General features: G+C 38.1%; 1 long non-coding RNA gene across 1 annotated transcript in view; it reads right to left on the bottom strand.

Annotated features, from left to right (window-relative positions):
• LOC139182671 (uncharacterized) overlaps nucleotides 1-16,833 on the bottom strand; it is a 63,350-nt gene that overhangs the window by 3,115 nt on the left and 43,402 nt on the right. The window contains exon 2 of the long non-coding RNA XR_011566181.1: nucleotides 13-151. This is a non-coding gene — a long non-coding RNA (uncharacterized lncRNA). The remainder of the gene's footprint in view (nucleotides 1-12; nucleotides 152-16,833) is intronic.

Raw genomic sequence — 16,833 nt, 5'->3', positions numbered from 1 at the left:
CCGGCACCTTACCATAATAGGACTTGTATGTGGCTCCTCATGATTACAGAGCCTCAGTTGAAATTCTCTGGTGATCCTCAATAGATTCATCTTTGCTGGTGAAATTTCTGGCAGTCTATTTCAGGTCAAGATGGTGAACTGAGCACAGTGCCTGAAACCCAATACCCAGGAAATGTAGTTTTACCAAAGGTATGCCTCCCTCCAGTCAGTTTCTGGAGAACAATTATTTTCTAAATGTTAATTAATCAAGACAGCTAAATCTGTTTATTGGCTCAGACTTTCACTCCATCTCACCTTCACATAGTTGATCAGTACCTCAAGCAGGTGTCATTTGAGATTGCAATTGTCAATCATTATCATTCCAACTGTGATGGTGAAAATATCATCATGATACATGGTTATGATACATGGGGTGATTTATAATACAGCAAAGACTAAATTGCTCAGAAGCATGAGCCAAAGCCCTTATCAGGTACAATGACTGCCAGGACTGATCTGCCACATTTAAACCTTATTAAAGGGCAGGATCTGCCAGGTGGCAATCTTGAAGCATGCTGATATGAGTCAGCACTCCGACTACATAAATTCCAGCAAGGGAGCTGAAGGGACTGTGTACCAGTTATATGCATCTGCTCCTTCACCTTTAGTAGAAAAATGATATAAAGCAGCAAAAAGAACTTGTCCAAGTGAGACATTGTGAGACGCCATTAACACATATACCAGGAAGTGTTTAGTAAAAGTTACTGCTGCTGCTGCTAAGTCACTTCAGTCGTGTCCGACTCTGTGTGACCCCATAGACAGCAGCCCACCAGGCTCCCCCGTCCCTGGGATTCTCCAGGCAAGAACACTGGAGTGGGTTGCCATTTCCTTCTCCAATGCATGAAAGGGAAAAGTGAAAGTGAAGTTGCTCAGTTGTGTCCCACTCTTAGTGACCCCATGTACTGTAGCCCACCAGGCTCGTCCATCCATGGGATTTTCCAGGCAAGAGTACTGGAGTGGAGTGCCATTGCCTTCTCCTAGTAAAAGATACTAGGTTTTCCTATTACAAATGACTTGGAAAATAAAAAAGTTAAGACCTGTAAATAAACAACATACACACACAGCATTCAACGAACAAGTGCAAATGATGAGAAATGACTTTATAAAATAATCCATTCCCAAATTTAGATTATCCTCTTATTAAATGATGATACAATTTTATAGGCTATTTTCAGTCTTTAGGGAGGAAGGTGATAGGTGGCTAAGAGCACTGATTCTGGATCCTGAAGGCCTAGGCTCAAATATTGGCTCTGTCACTTACTACTACCTTATTTTAATCAAATTACTTAAATTCTCTTTGCCTCAATGTCAATGCAGAAGGCAATGGCACCCCACTCTAGTACTCTTGCCTGGCAAATCTCATGGATGGAGGAGCCTGGTAGGCTGCAGTCCATGGGGTTGTTAGGAGTCAGACACGACTGAGCGACTTCACTTTCACTTTTCACTTTCATGCACTGGGGAAGGAAATGGCAACCCACTCCAGTGTTCTTGCCTGGAGAATCCCAGGGACGGGGGAGCCTGGTGGACTGCCATCTATGGGGTCGCACAGAGTCGGACACAACTGAAGCGACTTCGCAGCAGCAGCGGCAGCAATGTCAACTGTGAGTGATAACAATAATAGTACTGACTTTTAGGTTGTTATTAAGATTTAACAACTAATATATGAAACATGGTATCTAAGAAACAGAACAAGACCTGGCTTTCTACAAGTTATTTTTTAAATAAATTTATTCAACAGCTTTTAGTTTACATCTTAAAAGAAAATGTTACTAATAGGTGGTGAACTTTGTATTAGTAACATTTCCTTAAGATGTGAAGTAAAAGCTGTTGAATAAATTTATTTTATTAAAAAATAATGGTTTGTGAACTTCCTGGGCTTCCCAAGTGACACTAGTGATAAAGAGCTCACCTGCCAATGCAGGAGATGCAGGTTCAGTCCCTGCGTTGGGAAGAGTCCCTGGAGGAGGACTCGGCACCCCACTCCAATATTCTTGCCTAGGAAATCCCATGGACAGAGAAGCCTGGCAGGCTGCAGTGTATGGGGTCGCAAAGTGTTGGACACAACTGAAGCAACTCAGCACCATGAACTTACTGCTACTGCGAAGTCGCTTCAGTCGTGTCCGACTCTGTGCGACCCCATGACAGCAGCCCACCAGGCTCCCCCGTCCCTGGGATTCTCCAGGCAAGAACGCTGGAGTGGGTTGCCATTTCCTTCTCCAATGCATGAAAGTGAAAAGTGAAAGTGAAGTCACTCAGTCGTGTCCGACTCTTAGCGACCCCATGGACTGCAGCCTACCAGGCTCCTCCATCCGTGGGATTTTCCAGGCAAGAGTACTGGAGTGGGGTGCCATTGCCTTCCTACCAATGCATTAATACATTGATAAAAATATGTCAACCTTTCAAGGTCACCAGGGTGCTATTTACTCCTCAAATGTTATTTTGCAATATTATAAATAGCTTCCTCATAGCCACACATACACCACTGGGGAAAAATAAGTTGCCAAGTGAAACTTGAAGAACAGAGTAAAACAGTAATCAAACTTATAGAGACATAAAAACCATTGAAATTTTAATCTATTATTCTTTACTGATAAATCAAAGAGCAATGTAAATTACTCATATTAACAGAATCAATAAAAGTAAATATTAAGTGGTTCTTGTAGGATGTGACTATCATTAATTAAGTATTCCATTACAAATTAAGGAATTACTATCTAGTCAGCAGTCTTGAGAAAACAATATCATTACACTTCGAAGGGAAAGATAAATACAATTTAGGTTAACACCACAATGGCAGTACTAAAGAAAAGTCAAATTAGCAAGCAAAGAAAGCAACATTATTTTTCTCTTCTGTTACGTAGCTGATTTTGTTCTGAAGCAATGCATTTAGCAAAATGGAGTAATTTGGAGAGAAAGAATCTCATACGAGATGTGAATTCTGATGACAAATATAATAACTTTTTAATTAATTGTTCTGCTTGAAATTGACCCATAAAAATAGCAAAGTTGCTTATTTTCATTCTAAAGACCACAGACCAAAACGATAACTAGGATAGAAACCAATTATTTTCACATATCAACCAGACCAAAACAGGAAGTAATGATATTAAAATGAATTAGTCACAATATATCACAAATCCAACTTTGCAAAGAATGATTGCTCAATAACTGGCTTGCAAATTTCCAGAAGCTACAATTTTGTAACCACATTAGCATGCAACATTAGTACCGTTTTTTTGTAATGTACATTTTATGACCTACCTGGCCTTAAAAAATCATGAGATGTGTTAATTAGTGATTCCACAAAGAAAATAATAAGATCCATTATTACAAATCCAAATTCTTGGTTTTAACAAATTTCAACAGAGAAATTTTCACTATGCTTCCTCAGTATCATAGACCGACACTTGCCATGAAGATGTACTTTTTTCACACATTAAATTCATTTAAACCATCTTTAGCAAGACAGAATGCCAGCAACTTTTAAAAGTTTCATCAATGAATGGAAAGTCTCCTTAAGCAGATATATTAATACCATAAAGAATCACTCTAACACTCTCATGAACTTCCCCGATGGCTCAGCGGGTAAAGAAACTACCTACACTGTAGGAGACAAAGGAGACACGGGTTCAATTCCTGGGTTGGGAAGACTGCCAGAAGGAGAGCATGGCAAAACACTCCAGTTGTCCTGCCTGGAAAATCCCATGGACAGAGGAGCCTGGTGGTCTACAGTCCAAAGGGTCACAAAGAGTCAGACACAAATGAGTGACTAAGCATGTGGGATAGCAGCATCCATGGTCCTGGGAGAAGTGTGTACAAAGATATATATATATATATATATATATATATATATATATATATATTTTTTTTTTTTTTTTTTGCCAGGATTTAATGAGAGCCCCTTATTCCTTGCTTCAATGGCCTAGGCAGGTATAGATCGATTTGATAAGGCGCTCTGACTGTACAGCATGAAAGCATTACATACATTTCTCTTTTGCAAGTAGAAGGGGCCAATGCAACAACAGATGAAGCAAGTCTAATGAAATGATGAGGGGCAGGGACGGGACCAGACAGCTTACCCATAACTAAGACATAAAAACAGAAAAAAGTATCTCTTGGCCCCACTTGTTGCAGGAACTTGAGCTGCTCAGGGAGTCTCCTGTGGCCACCTTATCACTGGGAAAGTGACTGTACACCTGAATTGAAACACCTATAGGACGGGGCAGAGTGAGGGGGTCAAAGAAGGATTAACCAGAAGACATTGTGATACATAGAGGAGAATCTTCACTGAGAGAAAACTGGACACTGGACTTTCACATTTACCAGGGCAAGATGATATCCTGACTATGGTGGGACCTGGGTTTTCTTTCCGTCGCCACCATTAAAACAGAATCTGCAAATTCTAGATTACAGGCTGCACCAACAGCTTCTTCACCATTTGGAGCAAGATGTAGGACTAAACGGGCGTCTCTGGTGGCTCAGTGGTAAAGAATCCACCTGCTAACGCAGGAGATGTGGGTTCAAACCCTGGGAAGATCCCGTGGAGAAGGGAATGGCAACCCACTCCAGTAATCTTGCCTGGGAAATCCAATGGACAGAGGAGCCTGGCGGGCTACAGTCCATGGGGTCATGAAGAGTTGGGAATGACTTAGTGACTAAACACCAACATAGGGCTGAATACATCGTACACTCTGTCCATTGTGGTTCACTTTCTGGGCCCCCTTAGCACTTAGGGAGAAAATTTGATCATGGAGGAGAAAAGATTGAATTTCATGTTATGACCAATCAGTGTGGCCTCTAGCAATGCATTCTGGGGACTGAATGAGAAATCTCATTTCACCCCAGTTTTAGAGGTGATCTTTTCCAGAAACGAACATACTATCATGACCCAGGGGCCAAGTCTGGCTTACTACCTGTTCTGTGTGGTCTGTGTGCTAAGAATGGTTTTTAGTATTTTTAAACAATTATATCTCAAATGGTTGTATAAGTACCTACCTAATATCTTCAGATTTGTCTCTTTCCTTCAAAGCCTAGAGTATTTAATATCTTGCCCTCTACAGAAAAATTCTACCAACTCATGCCCCAGTTCCACAAAGTAATAGTTGTTAGCTACTAGCAGAGTTCTTTAGTCAGTTGCTTAGATCTAGATAATTGTGGCTTTTTATTGATTAAATGTATTTTTTCTTTTTTTTCTTTTTGCTTTTGCAATTATGTTTTTGTGTGTGGCTACTTTTTAAAATTAATTTGTTTATTTTAATTGGAGGCTAATTATTTTTCAATATTGTAGTGGTTTATGCCATACACTGACATGAATCAGCCTTGGGTGTACATGTGTTCCCCATCCTGAAACCCCCTCCCACCTCCCTTCCCCTCCCATCCCTCAGGGTCATCCCAGTGCACCAGCCCTGAGCACCCTGTCTCATGCATCGAACCTGGACTGGCGATCTATTTCACGTATGGTAATATCCATGTTTCAATGCTATTCTCTCAAATCATCTCACCCCCTCCTTCTCCAAAACAGAGTCCGAAAGTCTGTTCTTTGTATCTGTGTCTCTTTTGCTGTCTCGCATATAGGGTCATCGCTACCATCTTTCTAGATTCCATATATATGCGTTAATACACTGTATTGGTGTTTTTCTTTCTGGCTTACTTCACTCTGTATAATAGGCTCCAGTTTCATCCACCTCATTAGAACTGATTCAAATGCATTCTTTTTAATAGCTGAGTAATATTCCATGTGTATATACACCACAGCTTTCTTATCCATTTGTCTGCTGACAGACATCTAGGTTGCTTCCATGTCCTAGCTATTGTAAACAGTGCTGTGATAAACACTGGGATACACGTGTCTCTTTCAATTCATTAAATGTTTTTATCTGAAACACTATAAAACAGATCCATACATAGACAGTATTGGCACATACAGCTCCTTGACTTTAAAGAAAGGAAATAATTCCTATACTGAGTAGCTTAACAGTAGCCATATTATTAATAACTCTAGGAGACCCCAGTTTGAATTCTTCATGTAGTAAATATAAGAATTCAAATGACTGTCTGGGTAAAGTAGCTAATATTCCAATACTAAGGAGGAACATTTTCATTTTCATTGTAAGATTAGCATTTTCTAACAATAACTTACAGGTCATTATTGTCCAATGAGTTTTTAAGTTATCATATTGAGTAAAATTTGTGAAATTTTAGTGTAAAAACTCAAATAGGTTTTCCTACAGGACTACTCAAGATAACTTCTGGTGAACTATATTGTGTTTTAGTTTTCTTTCCACAAATATATCACTTCAGTTGAGGAGGCCATTCTACAATCTTTGTTCTTGAAGCTTAAGCTAACCCCCTGAATGACAGAAAGAGACACGGGATCTGGGAATCAGGCTATCAGTGGATGACAGTACTGATTGATAACCCAAATAAGCTTGACCTGAAATGTTTTACTGAATGGTTGGGACAAGGAAGTTTTTAAAGTTCTCTGTCTTCAGTGTTCCTACCATCATTTCTATAGAGAGCCTGGCATTCATATTTTAACAAACAAATTCTACTTGGGGAGATTTTCCATCAGTTTTGTATTTACAACTTTTTCTTTGCATATTGTTTTACTGATATAAAGAAGCATTTTGGGCTAATATTGCATCTGTGTGTATTAGAGTGAATAACAAATTACTCATGGTTCAACATTCTTCATGAAACACTCAACTGACCTACCATGAACAAAACATAAATACCGTTGATGGATTACCAAGTAGAAAGGGGGAAAAAAAATGAACAGCACACAAACTTGTATCATGCCATAGACTTCAAAAATATCATTCCCATTACACATAAATCATAGTTTACAGAGTAATAAAACTCTCTCAAACTGCTGCAGTGTAGCAACTGCCCACAGGGTAGTATGTGGAAGCCAAAAAAGATAAGCAGAAGTTAGTCTGGGTTCTGCATTTACCAAAATAATAAACTGTGCAATTACTTGCTGAAGAATAAATTATTTATAAAATTGAGATGTATTCAGAAAGATTTCCTTTACAGGAAATATAAAAGAAAAATTGAAAGACTTTGAGGTAATTATGATCTCAAGAATCATTGTCAAAATTTAACAAAAAGATGAACCTAATTCTGTTGCAGTCGATGCTTGCCTTCACAACCTGAGAGCAGCCAGCCTTGTGTCACTGATCTTTGGTACTGTGTTGCTTTATCTGCTGCTGCTAAGTCGATTCAGTTGTGTCTGACTCTGTGTGACCCCATAGACAGCAGCCCACCAGGCTCCCCCATCCCTGGGATTCTCCAGGCAAGAACACTGGAGTGGGTTGCCATTTCCTTCTCCAATGCATGAAAGTGAAAAGTGAAAGTGAAGTCACTCAGTCGTGTCTGACTCCTAGCGACCCCATGGACTGCAGCCTACCAGGCTCCTCTGTCCATGGGATTTGCCAGGCAAGAGTACTAGAGTGGGGTGCCATTGCCTTCTCCGAGGGTCCTGTTTAACCATCTATTAAGTGGAATTAACAAGAATGTTGTCCTCTACCTATTTCATCTGGTGGTTGTAAGGATTAAATGGGTTAATGTATTTAAAACATTACCATCTAGGCAGTGGCAGTTGTCATTACATGTTTAAACACTGCACCCTGGGAAGGGAGGGTGACCTGATTTGCAGTGTTTGCTGATTTCTACGATATAATTTCAAGCTACCCATGAGACATCCTGGAACCAGGAGTTGAGAAGAGGAGAAGAACAATGGTCTCTTACAAAACAGTAAAGCAGATTCTAGCACATTTTGCATCTAGCCCTTTGTTTGTTTCATTTACACAAAGATGTGTGCTTGTCAGTCAAGATGAATACACTTCACAACTTGTGAATCAGTTCATGTAGGAGTCTGTAATTAGAAATAGAAACTCAAGCACGGGAAAAAAAAAAAAAAAAACAACACCCTCTTCTTTCTGTAGACATTTTTATTTTTTAAACCAATATAGAGCTGCATCTCAGGGACTATAAATCTGTGCTTGAAACCTAAACACTCATATTCTGTTTATGACTTTGGCCCCTGTGTGGACTCCTAAGCAGTTGCTTAAGCATCCCTAAGGGTGGTCATGATGATTCAACAATAAAATATACACATGATGAAAAGAAGTATGGCATCTGTTTTGACAGCTATGAAATATATTTACAGATTATTCATATTCACTAGGACATTATTTATAAGAGCAAAAGATTTATACAACTTAAATGTTCACATACAGGAAAGTTGTTAAAATTACAGAAAAGAAAAGGAATAATGAAACATGTTTGTGAAGCTATATATATGAAATAGTACTCTGTATTGATGTGGGAAACGCTTCAAAATATATTATTAAGTGAAAGCGAGCATGTATAAAATAATGGACATATGTGCTATCATTTTTTGAAAAGAGAGAAAATAATAATTATTGCTTTGACTATGCATAAAAATTCATCTTTGGAAGGATAAAAAAATACTAGTAACATTTGCTACTTGTTGGGGTAAGGAATAAAAACAGGGAGAATGTGGAAGATAGTTGAGGAGAAATATTTCATTTTGTATTGTCTTTATATTTTGTAAATGTGAGTTCACATTTTGTGAGGAAATCACCTCCCTTATGTAGATATCCTTCTCACTCCCACTAGGACTCTGGCTCCTGCTCCAGCCTGCAGGTTTCTCCCCAACCTCACACACACACACACACACACACACACACATAGGGGAATGCCTTTCTCAGCCCCACATAATAATCAAGAACCCTGGCAATTACCAGGAAACTCTGATACAAAGAGTACTAGCCCTCTGCAGGCAGTGTCACCATCCCACTGGGGTCAAGCAACAATCCTATGACCACCCATTACCATCTCCTTGAGGGCTGGAAACTGGTATCTGGTATCTACCACAGTATCTAAGAAATATTGTTGACTGGACTAATAAATGAGTAGACACTGTTTTTCCTGATTTAGGAAGGAAGAAAATTCACAGAATTATTTACACCCTCTCTTATATTGGAGGAAAAAATCTAAAATAATACTAGAGGAAATCATGATAGAAGAAAAATCAAGAAGTTTAAAAAATTTCTCAAAATTAGAGAAGTAAAAAAATGTGTTTATTTTTCACACAGTAGATTTGCAGGATAGAGAAGAAAAATAATAGTACTAGTTAATGATAGTAATGATTATCAACATATGCCAATCACTATGCTAAAAAGATTTATGCAAATTATGTCATTTGATCCTTAGATCTATGCATTGAATAGAACCACTTAACTTAACTAACTCTCTTCTCCTGTTATACAACTTTCAGCAATAGTGTACAAAACTTAAAAAAAAAAAAAGGCAAAATTAGAAATTCTTTTTCCATTAATAGATGGGCATATACAACTTAATTACCCTAGGTCAGAGTTTGTAGCAAACTGTAATGGGAGTCATTTAGGTCTGGATATAGAAAAGGACATTCTATTTTTCATGCCCTGATTAACTCCCTAGGTATGGGGATCACACCATTTCATCATACTGCCCAATCACTTAATAAAACTGGGGTCTCATTCTGTACGGGCAAAGCCAAGCCAACTAAAAATGATCCCTGTGCACAAACAACTGTCATCCACTAACTCACTGAAGTCTGAGTCATGTACACATTTGCACATTTATGAGCCAAAGAAAGGGAGCTAGATTGACTCCCTTTGGTAAAAATGATTGGCTTAAACCACCTGGAGAATATGCCATTGATGGTCTTGATTATCCAGATGGAAGCTAGGCTCCTATCCTCCACCCTGACCCCGTTACTACATCCCCAACGAAAACTGAAAGCTAGGGGCTCTGGCTCTTTTTCTTTAATTAATTTATTTTAATTGGAGGCTAATTACTTTACAATATTGTAGTGGTTTTGCCATGCATTGACATGAATCAGCCACAGGCATGCATGTGTCCCCCCTTCCTGAACCCCCTACCACCTCCCTCCCCACCCCATGCCTAGGGGTAGTCCCAGTGCACTGGCTTTGAGTGTGCTGTTTCATGCATCAAATTTGGATCTATTTCACATATGATAATATACATGTTTTAATGCTATTCTCTCAAAACATCCCACCCTCGCCTTCTCCCACAGAGTCCAAAAGACTGTTCTTTACATCTGTGTCTCTTTTGCTATCTCGCATATAGAGTCATCGTTACCATCTTTCTAAATTCCGTATATATGAGTTAATATACTGTATTGGTGTTTTTATTTCTGACTTATTTCTTGATAATTATGTTTCAAAGTAGTGACTCACAGGTGCCTGAGAAATTTGTCCCTGGGTTGTAAAGCTAGTAAGAAGGTAGAAGAAAATCTGTACCTAAAAGGGGCAGAGAAAATTTATGATTTTAAGTTTTCTAGAGAAAATGCTCTAAAAAAAGAGAAGTCAAGAAACTAAAGACAGAAAGCCAGTTTTTTGTTCTTTGTTTTTTTAATCAAGCTGAGGGAAACCTTTAGGCCATCTTTGTCACTAAGAAGAGGAAACAAAAAAATAAGAAAAACAAAAAGCAAACAAAAAAGCACCTAATATTATGATCCCTGTATGAACTGGAATTTTTACAAAAAAAAAAAAAATTAGCCAGAGCTAAATCACATGATCCTTTTCACATTTTCTGTGGCTCACAGAAGTCACCCCTTTGGCTTCTCCTATATATAACTGACTTCCATATCATATGGCTAATTTCCACCATCCTCTAGAGAGATAAACCCTTAAATACAACTTCCTTCTAGACCTATCCCAACACATTTCTCCCTGATTCTTCGCATTAAACCTGCTTCAAACTGAACTTGCTGTCCTCCCATTTTTTCCTTCATTGCATCATCATCTTAATAGATAAAATATAACTGATGTACAACTAAGATTATAGATTCAAAATATTTTATAACAGTCTACAACCTAGAGAGCTAGGTCCAATCCTTAACAGTGTGATTCTAACCTCCTTTTCTAACTGTATTGTACTTGATAGCATCTGCTGATCGTGGACTTCATTCCTTAGTCTACTAAAATACACTCGGAGCACACTGGTGCTGTTTTCACAGCTTTGTACCCTGGAAGGCTTTTTCTATTGGTGCAGAAAACTTAAATCTAACCCTCTCCTTCCTCCAAACCTCATACATCCACTCTTAAATCATGTTTCATTCCTTATCTCTTTAATACAATATTTGTCCCAGTCCATGTGTTTTTAAATTAAATTTTATTGGAAAATAGTTGCTGTACACTGTTGTGTTCATTTCTACTGTACAGCAAAGTGAATCATCTACATATATACATGTATTCCCTCTTTTTTGGATTTCCTTCCCATTTAGGTCACCACAGAGCTGAGTAGTTTCCTGAGATATAGTAGGTTCTCACTATATATCTACTTTATATTCAGTATCCATAGTGTACAAATATATCAGTCCCAATCTTCCAATTCATCTCACCCACCCCCCAGTGTCCATGTTTGTTCTCATCCGTGTCTTTATTTCTGCTTTGCAAATAAGATCATCTATACCATTTTTCTAGATTCCACATATATTCATTAATATATGATATTTGTTTTTCTCTGATTTACTTCACTCTGTATGACATGATATAGCCACTATGAAGTACAATATGGAGAGCCTTTAAAAAACTAAAAATACGACAACCATAGTTCCAAAAGGCAATGCTTATCGCAGCCCTATTCACAATAGCCAGGACACGAAAGCAACCTAAATGTCCATCAACAGAGGATTGGATAAAGAAAACGTGCCACATATATACAATGGAATACTACGCAGCCATAAAAGGAATGAATTTGGGTAACTTGCTTAGATTTGAATGGCCATCTTATGTTTTTAATACAAATAAATAAATAGTTCAGTCTTCTAGTATGTTTGATTTTTTTCCCACAACTTATATCATTATTTGCCCTATGTACCTAAATTTAACATCTTCTAAACTGTAAATTGTTTAAAATGTCTTATTTTTATAATCCCGTGTAACCTATCACAATGTCTGGCACATTTTAATTCCAAATAAATAGTTGTGAAATACATTACAAATAACTCTTTACATTCTATTCATGAAAGTGAAGGTGTTAGTCGCTTAGTCATGTCTGACTCTTTGCAACCCCATGGGCTGTAACCCACCATATTCCTCTGTCCATGGAATTCTCCAGGCAAGATTACTGAAGTGAATTGTCATTTTCTTCTCCAGGGGATGTCCCCAAACCGGGCATGGAATGCTAGTCACCTTTATTAACAGGTGGGTTCTTTACCGTTTAGCCACAGGGAAGCTATCACCTCAAAAGTTTTGAGGTCAAAGCAATAGAAAAATAATAGCTTGAATTACAGAAATTCCTCAGACTCCAAGTCACTAGGGTATGGAACTGTATTCAATTGTACATCATGTGTAGTTTAGGAGGTGAAAATGATTTCTCAATAATTTTCCAAGAATAAATATAAACCACAAGTAAAATATATTTGAAACAAGATGTGAATCTCATTCCAGATTATTTTTAAGGAATGTTTAATTGACTTAAGTTATTATTTCAATTTCTCCCCAATGACTGCCCAAAGGGTAATATTTTAAATCCAAGCACAGGACAAAGAGCTTGACCTTTATCCTGCTGGTGTAGGGCCATTTTCCATAAGATCCATAGGCTGCCTCAGGTTGGTGTAAAGAGCTACATCCTTGCACAAATCATAAAGCGTATCTGCTCAGGTTAAAACAAATTCAACTTAGTTGGTTTCAACAATTTTAACTAAAGGTGTTAATGGAACTTCTATTCATCTATTTAAACAAGTATGTGGTGAATAAATCTGATTTCTTAAAAGTGTATTTTGTGTCTGACTTACTTTTAAATTTAAAAGAATCAATACTGCGGCAAATGCAATGGAAGTATATTTGTAATTCTAATGGCAGCATTTATATTTATTAAAATCAGAACTTATCATCTATAGTAATTCTTCCTTGAAGTAAGATTCTCTTGCATTACCTGCTCCAGAAGCTGTGGGTCATCTCCTTGATAACTGACAAAACAATTGCCACCTCACAGACCATAAAGAAGGCTGAGCACCAAAGAATTGATGCTTTCAAAGTGTGGTGGTGGAGAAGACTCTCGAGAGTCCCTTGGACAGCAAGGAGATCAAACCAGTCAATCCTAAAGGAAATCAAACCTGAATATTCATTGGAAGGACTAATACTGAAGCTCAAGCTCCAACCCTTTGACCACCTGATGCAAAGAGCCAACTCATCAGAAAGACCATGGTGCTGGGAAAACTTGCGGGCAAGAGGAGGAGTGGGAAACAGAGCACGAGATGGTTGGAGGTCATTACAGACTCCATAGACAAGTTTGAGCAAACTCCAGGAGATAGTGAAGGACAGGGAAGCCTGGTGTGCTGCAGTCCATGAGGTTGCAAAGAGTTAGACACAACTTAGCGACTGAACAATGGACAACATCCTGTTTGTACTTCCAAAATCGTAAAATATTTCTCTACAAAAACAGGCAGAACACTCTCTAACATAAACCATAGCAAGATCCTCCATGACTGTATAATGTATATATAGAATAGTATAATGGAAATAAAAACAAAAATAAACAAATGGGACCCAATTAACTTAAAAGCTTTTGCACAACAAAGGAAACTATAAGCAAGGTAAAAATACAACCCCCACAATGGGAGTTGATAGTAAATGAAACAACTGACAAAGAATTAATCTCCAAAATATACAAGCTGCTCATGCAACTCAGTACCAGAAAAACAAACAACCCAATCAAAAAATGACAGAACTGATATATAGAACAGTCTTTTGGACTCTGTGGGAGAGGGAGAGGGTGGGATGATTTGGGAGAATAGCACTGAAATATGTATAATATATGAAACGAGTCACCAGTCCAGGTTCGATGCACAATACTGGATGCTTGGGGCTGGTGCACTGGGACAACCCAGAGGGATGGTATGGGGAGGGAGGAGGGAGGAGGGTTCAGGATGGGGAACACATGTATACCTGTGGCAGATTCATTTTGATATATGGCAAAACCAATACAATATTGTAAAGTTAAATAAAATAAAATTTTTTAAAAAAAGTGACAAAAGATCTAAACAGGCATTTCTCCAAAGATATGTATGAAACGAGATGCCAGTCCAGGTTCAATGCACGATACTGGATGCTTGGGGCTAGTGCACAGATAACTAATGAACACATGACTAGATGCCCAACAGCAGTAGTAGAGAAATGCAAATCAAATCTCCAATGAAGTTATCATCTCACACTGGTCAGAATGGCCATCATCAAAAAGTCTACAAACAGTAAATGTTGGAGAGGCTGTGGAAAAAAGGTAACCTTCTTACACTGTTGGTGGGAATGCAAATGGATATAGCCACGATGGAGAATAGTATGGAGATTTCTTTAAAAAGCTAGGAATAAAGCTACCATACGACCCAGCAATCCCACTACTGGGCATACACCCTACGGAAACTAGAACTGAAAAAGACACAGGTACCTTTGTGTTCATTGCAACACTATTTACAATTGCTGGGACATGAAAACAACCTAGATGTCCATCAACACATGAATGTATAATGAAATTGTGGTACATATACACAATGGAATATTCCTCAGCTATAAAAAGGAGCGTATTTGAGTCAGTTCTAATGAGGAGGATGAACGTAAAGCCTATTATACAGAGTGAAGTAAATCAGAAAGAGAAAGACAAATAGTGTATATTAATGCATACATATGGAATCTAGAAAGGCAGAAGTGATGATCCTACTTGCAGGGTAGCAAAGGAGACATAGACATTTTGGACACATTGGGGAAAGGAGAGGGTGAGATGATATGAGAGAATAGCATATATATTACCATATGTAAAATAGATAGCCAGAGGGAATTCAATGTATGATGCAGGGAACCCAAAGCCAGGGCTTTATGACAACCTAAGGGGGTGAGATGGGGAGGGAGATGGAAGGGGTGTTCAAGAGGGATGGGACATATGTATACCCAATGCTGATTCATGTTGATATATGGCAATAACCATCACAATATTAGGAAGTAATTATCCTGTAGTTTAAAAAATCTTCCTCAACAAAATTACAATTAAAAATGATATGCTAGCCAATCATAAATTGAATGAAATAAATCAGAAAAAATAAGAGAATCAAACTGATGGCTGATTACAGAACTAATACATCAAGATGTGAAGTCTTTCTGTTTGAAACAGTGAGCTAAAGGATTCCACTTATAACAACAATACTAAATATTAAAATCTTGGGAAAAATCTTAACAAAGATGTGCAGAATATATCTGGAGAATAATTTAAGACTCTCCAGGAAAACACAAAACACAAAAATGAAACTAGGCCACTATGAACATGAACAATGTACAGCCACTATGGAGAACAGTATGGAGATTTCTCAAAGACTAGGACTAAAGTTTTTGAAAACCAGATAATGGTTTTCTCCAGTGAGTTATAATGTTCAATCTGATTTCAATAGAATCCCAACCAGAACACTTTTAAATCTCCAAAATAATAGTAAAGTTTATGTGGAAATTAATCTGTGCAAACGGCAGAGTTCTGAAGAAGAATCTTATGTTACTTTGCTTAAAATTATTACGAAATATTTCATACATATGAAATATTCATGATATGTAAAATATAAGGCCAAATAAAACTCTACCCAGCTTAATAAATTAAGCATTATCCATAGACTTTCTCCAATATTATTCTCTCCCTTATATCCAAGAGATTTCAAAAAGTCACATGATTTGTACTTCCCAACAAACCACTCAATCCTAAAGGAAATCAACCCTGAAATTCATTGCAAGGACTGATGCTGAGGGTGAAGCTCCAATATTTTGGCCACCTGATGCAAAGAGCAGACCTATTGGAAAAGACCCTGATGCTGGGAAAGATTGAAGGCAGGAGGAGAAGGGAACAACAGAGGATCAGATGGTTGGATGGCATCACCAACTCGATGGACATGAGTTTGAGTAAGCTCCGGGAGTTGGTGATGGACAGGGAGGCCTGGCGGGCTGCAGTCCGTGGGGTCGCAAAGAGTCAGACATCACTGAGCGACTGAACAGAACATTCCTTCAGACCCGTCTCCATCTCCATGCAAATCCTGTCAGGCTCGCCTCTTACTATCGCCACAGAGGAGGCAGACAGGACAGTGGAGGCTTTGTCAAGCTGTGTGCAGGTGTGACATTACTGATTGGAGTGTAAAGGGAGGCCCCTGATGATGCCACCCACAGATGCAGATGTGATAATGCCTCCAAAGAGGAGAGTTTTGAAAGACGTTTTATGAGACGTCTCACAAGGCCCCATGGGATGGAGAACAAGCAAAGTGCAGTAGTAATCCTACTTGGCAGTTTCACTCACTTGCCCACCCACACAAAGGCAATTAGGTCTTTGTCTTCATCTCAGGTCTCTGGACAATATATACTAGGCACATAGCTTTCTTTTTCCTTTTTTAAAAATATGGCTATTTATTTATGTTTAGTTTGACTCCTGCCTGATTTTTCCAAATGATATAAATTCTTTCAAGTGTTTTGGGACTTAATTTATCCTGCAGTGCAAGTTCAGTATTTGTAAATGTGTTATATCCTTCAAAAGAATAAATATTCTCCAATTTTTATGGAGAATATTTTATGTGGTTCTAAATCTGGTTATAAGGTGTTTTTGACACTCACTTCTCTCACTTTTCTTAGACTTTTCTAGTGTCTGATAATTTCCCTTTCTCTTTTGATCAGCCTTAATTTTTTTTCTTAAAGAAATGTATCTATATAAACATATATAGATAGGGATATACACAGATAT

Source organism: Bos indicus, chromosome 4 (genome assembly GCF_029378745.1).
Source record: "Bos indicus isolate NIAB-ARS_2022 breed Sahiwal x Tharparkar chromosome 4, NIAB-ARS_B.indTharparkar_mat_pri_1.0, whole genome shotgun sequence".
In the NCBI taxonomy this organism is placed as follows: domain Eukaryota; kingdom Metazoa; phylum Chordata; class Mammalia; order Artiodactyla; family Bovidae; genus Bos; species Bos indicus.
This window is presented reverse-complemented; position numbering and strand designations above follow the sequence as displayed.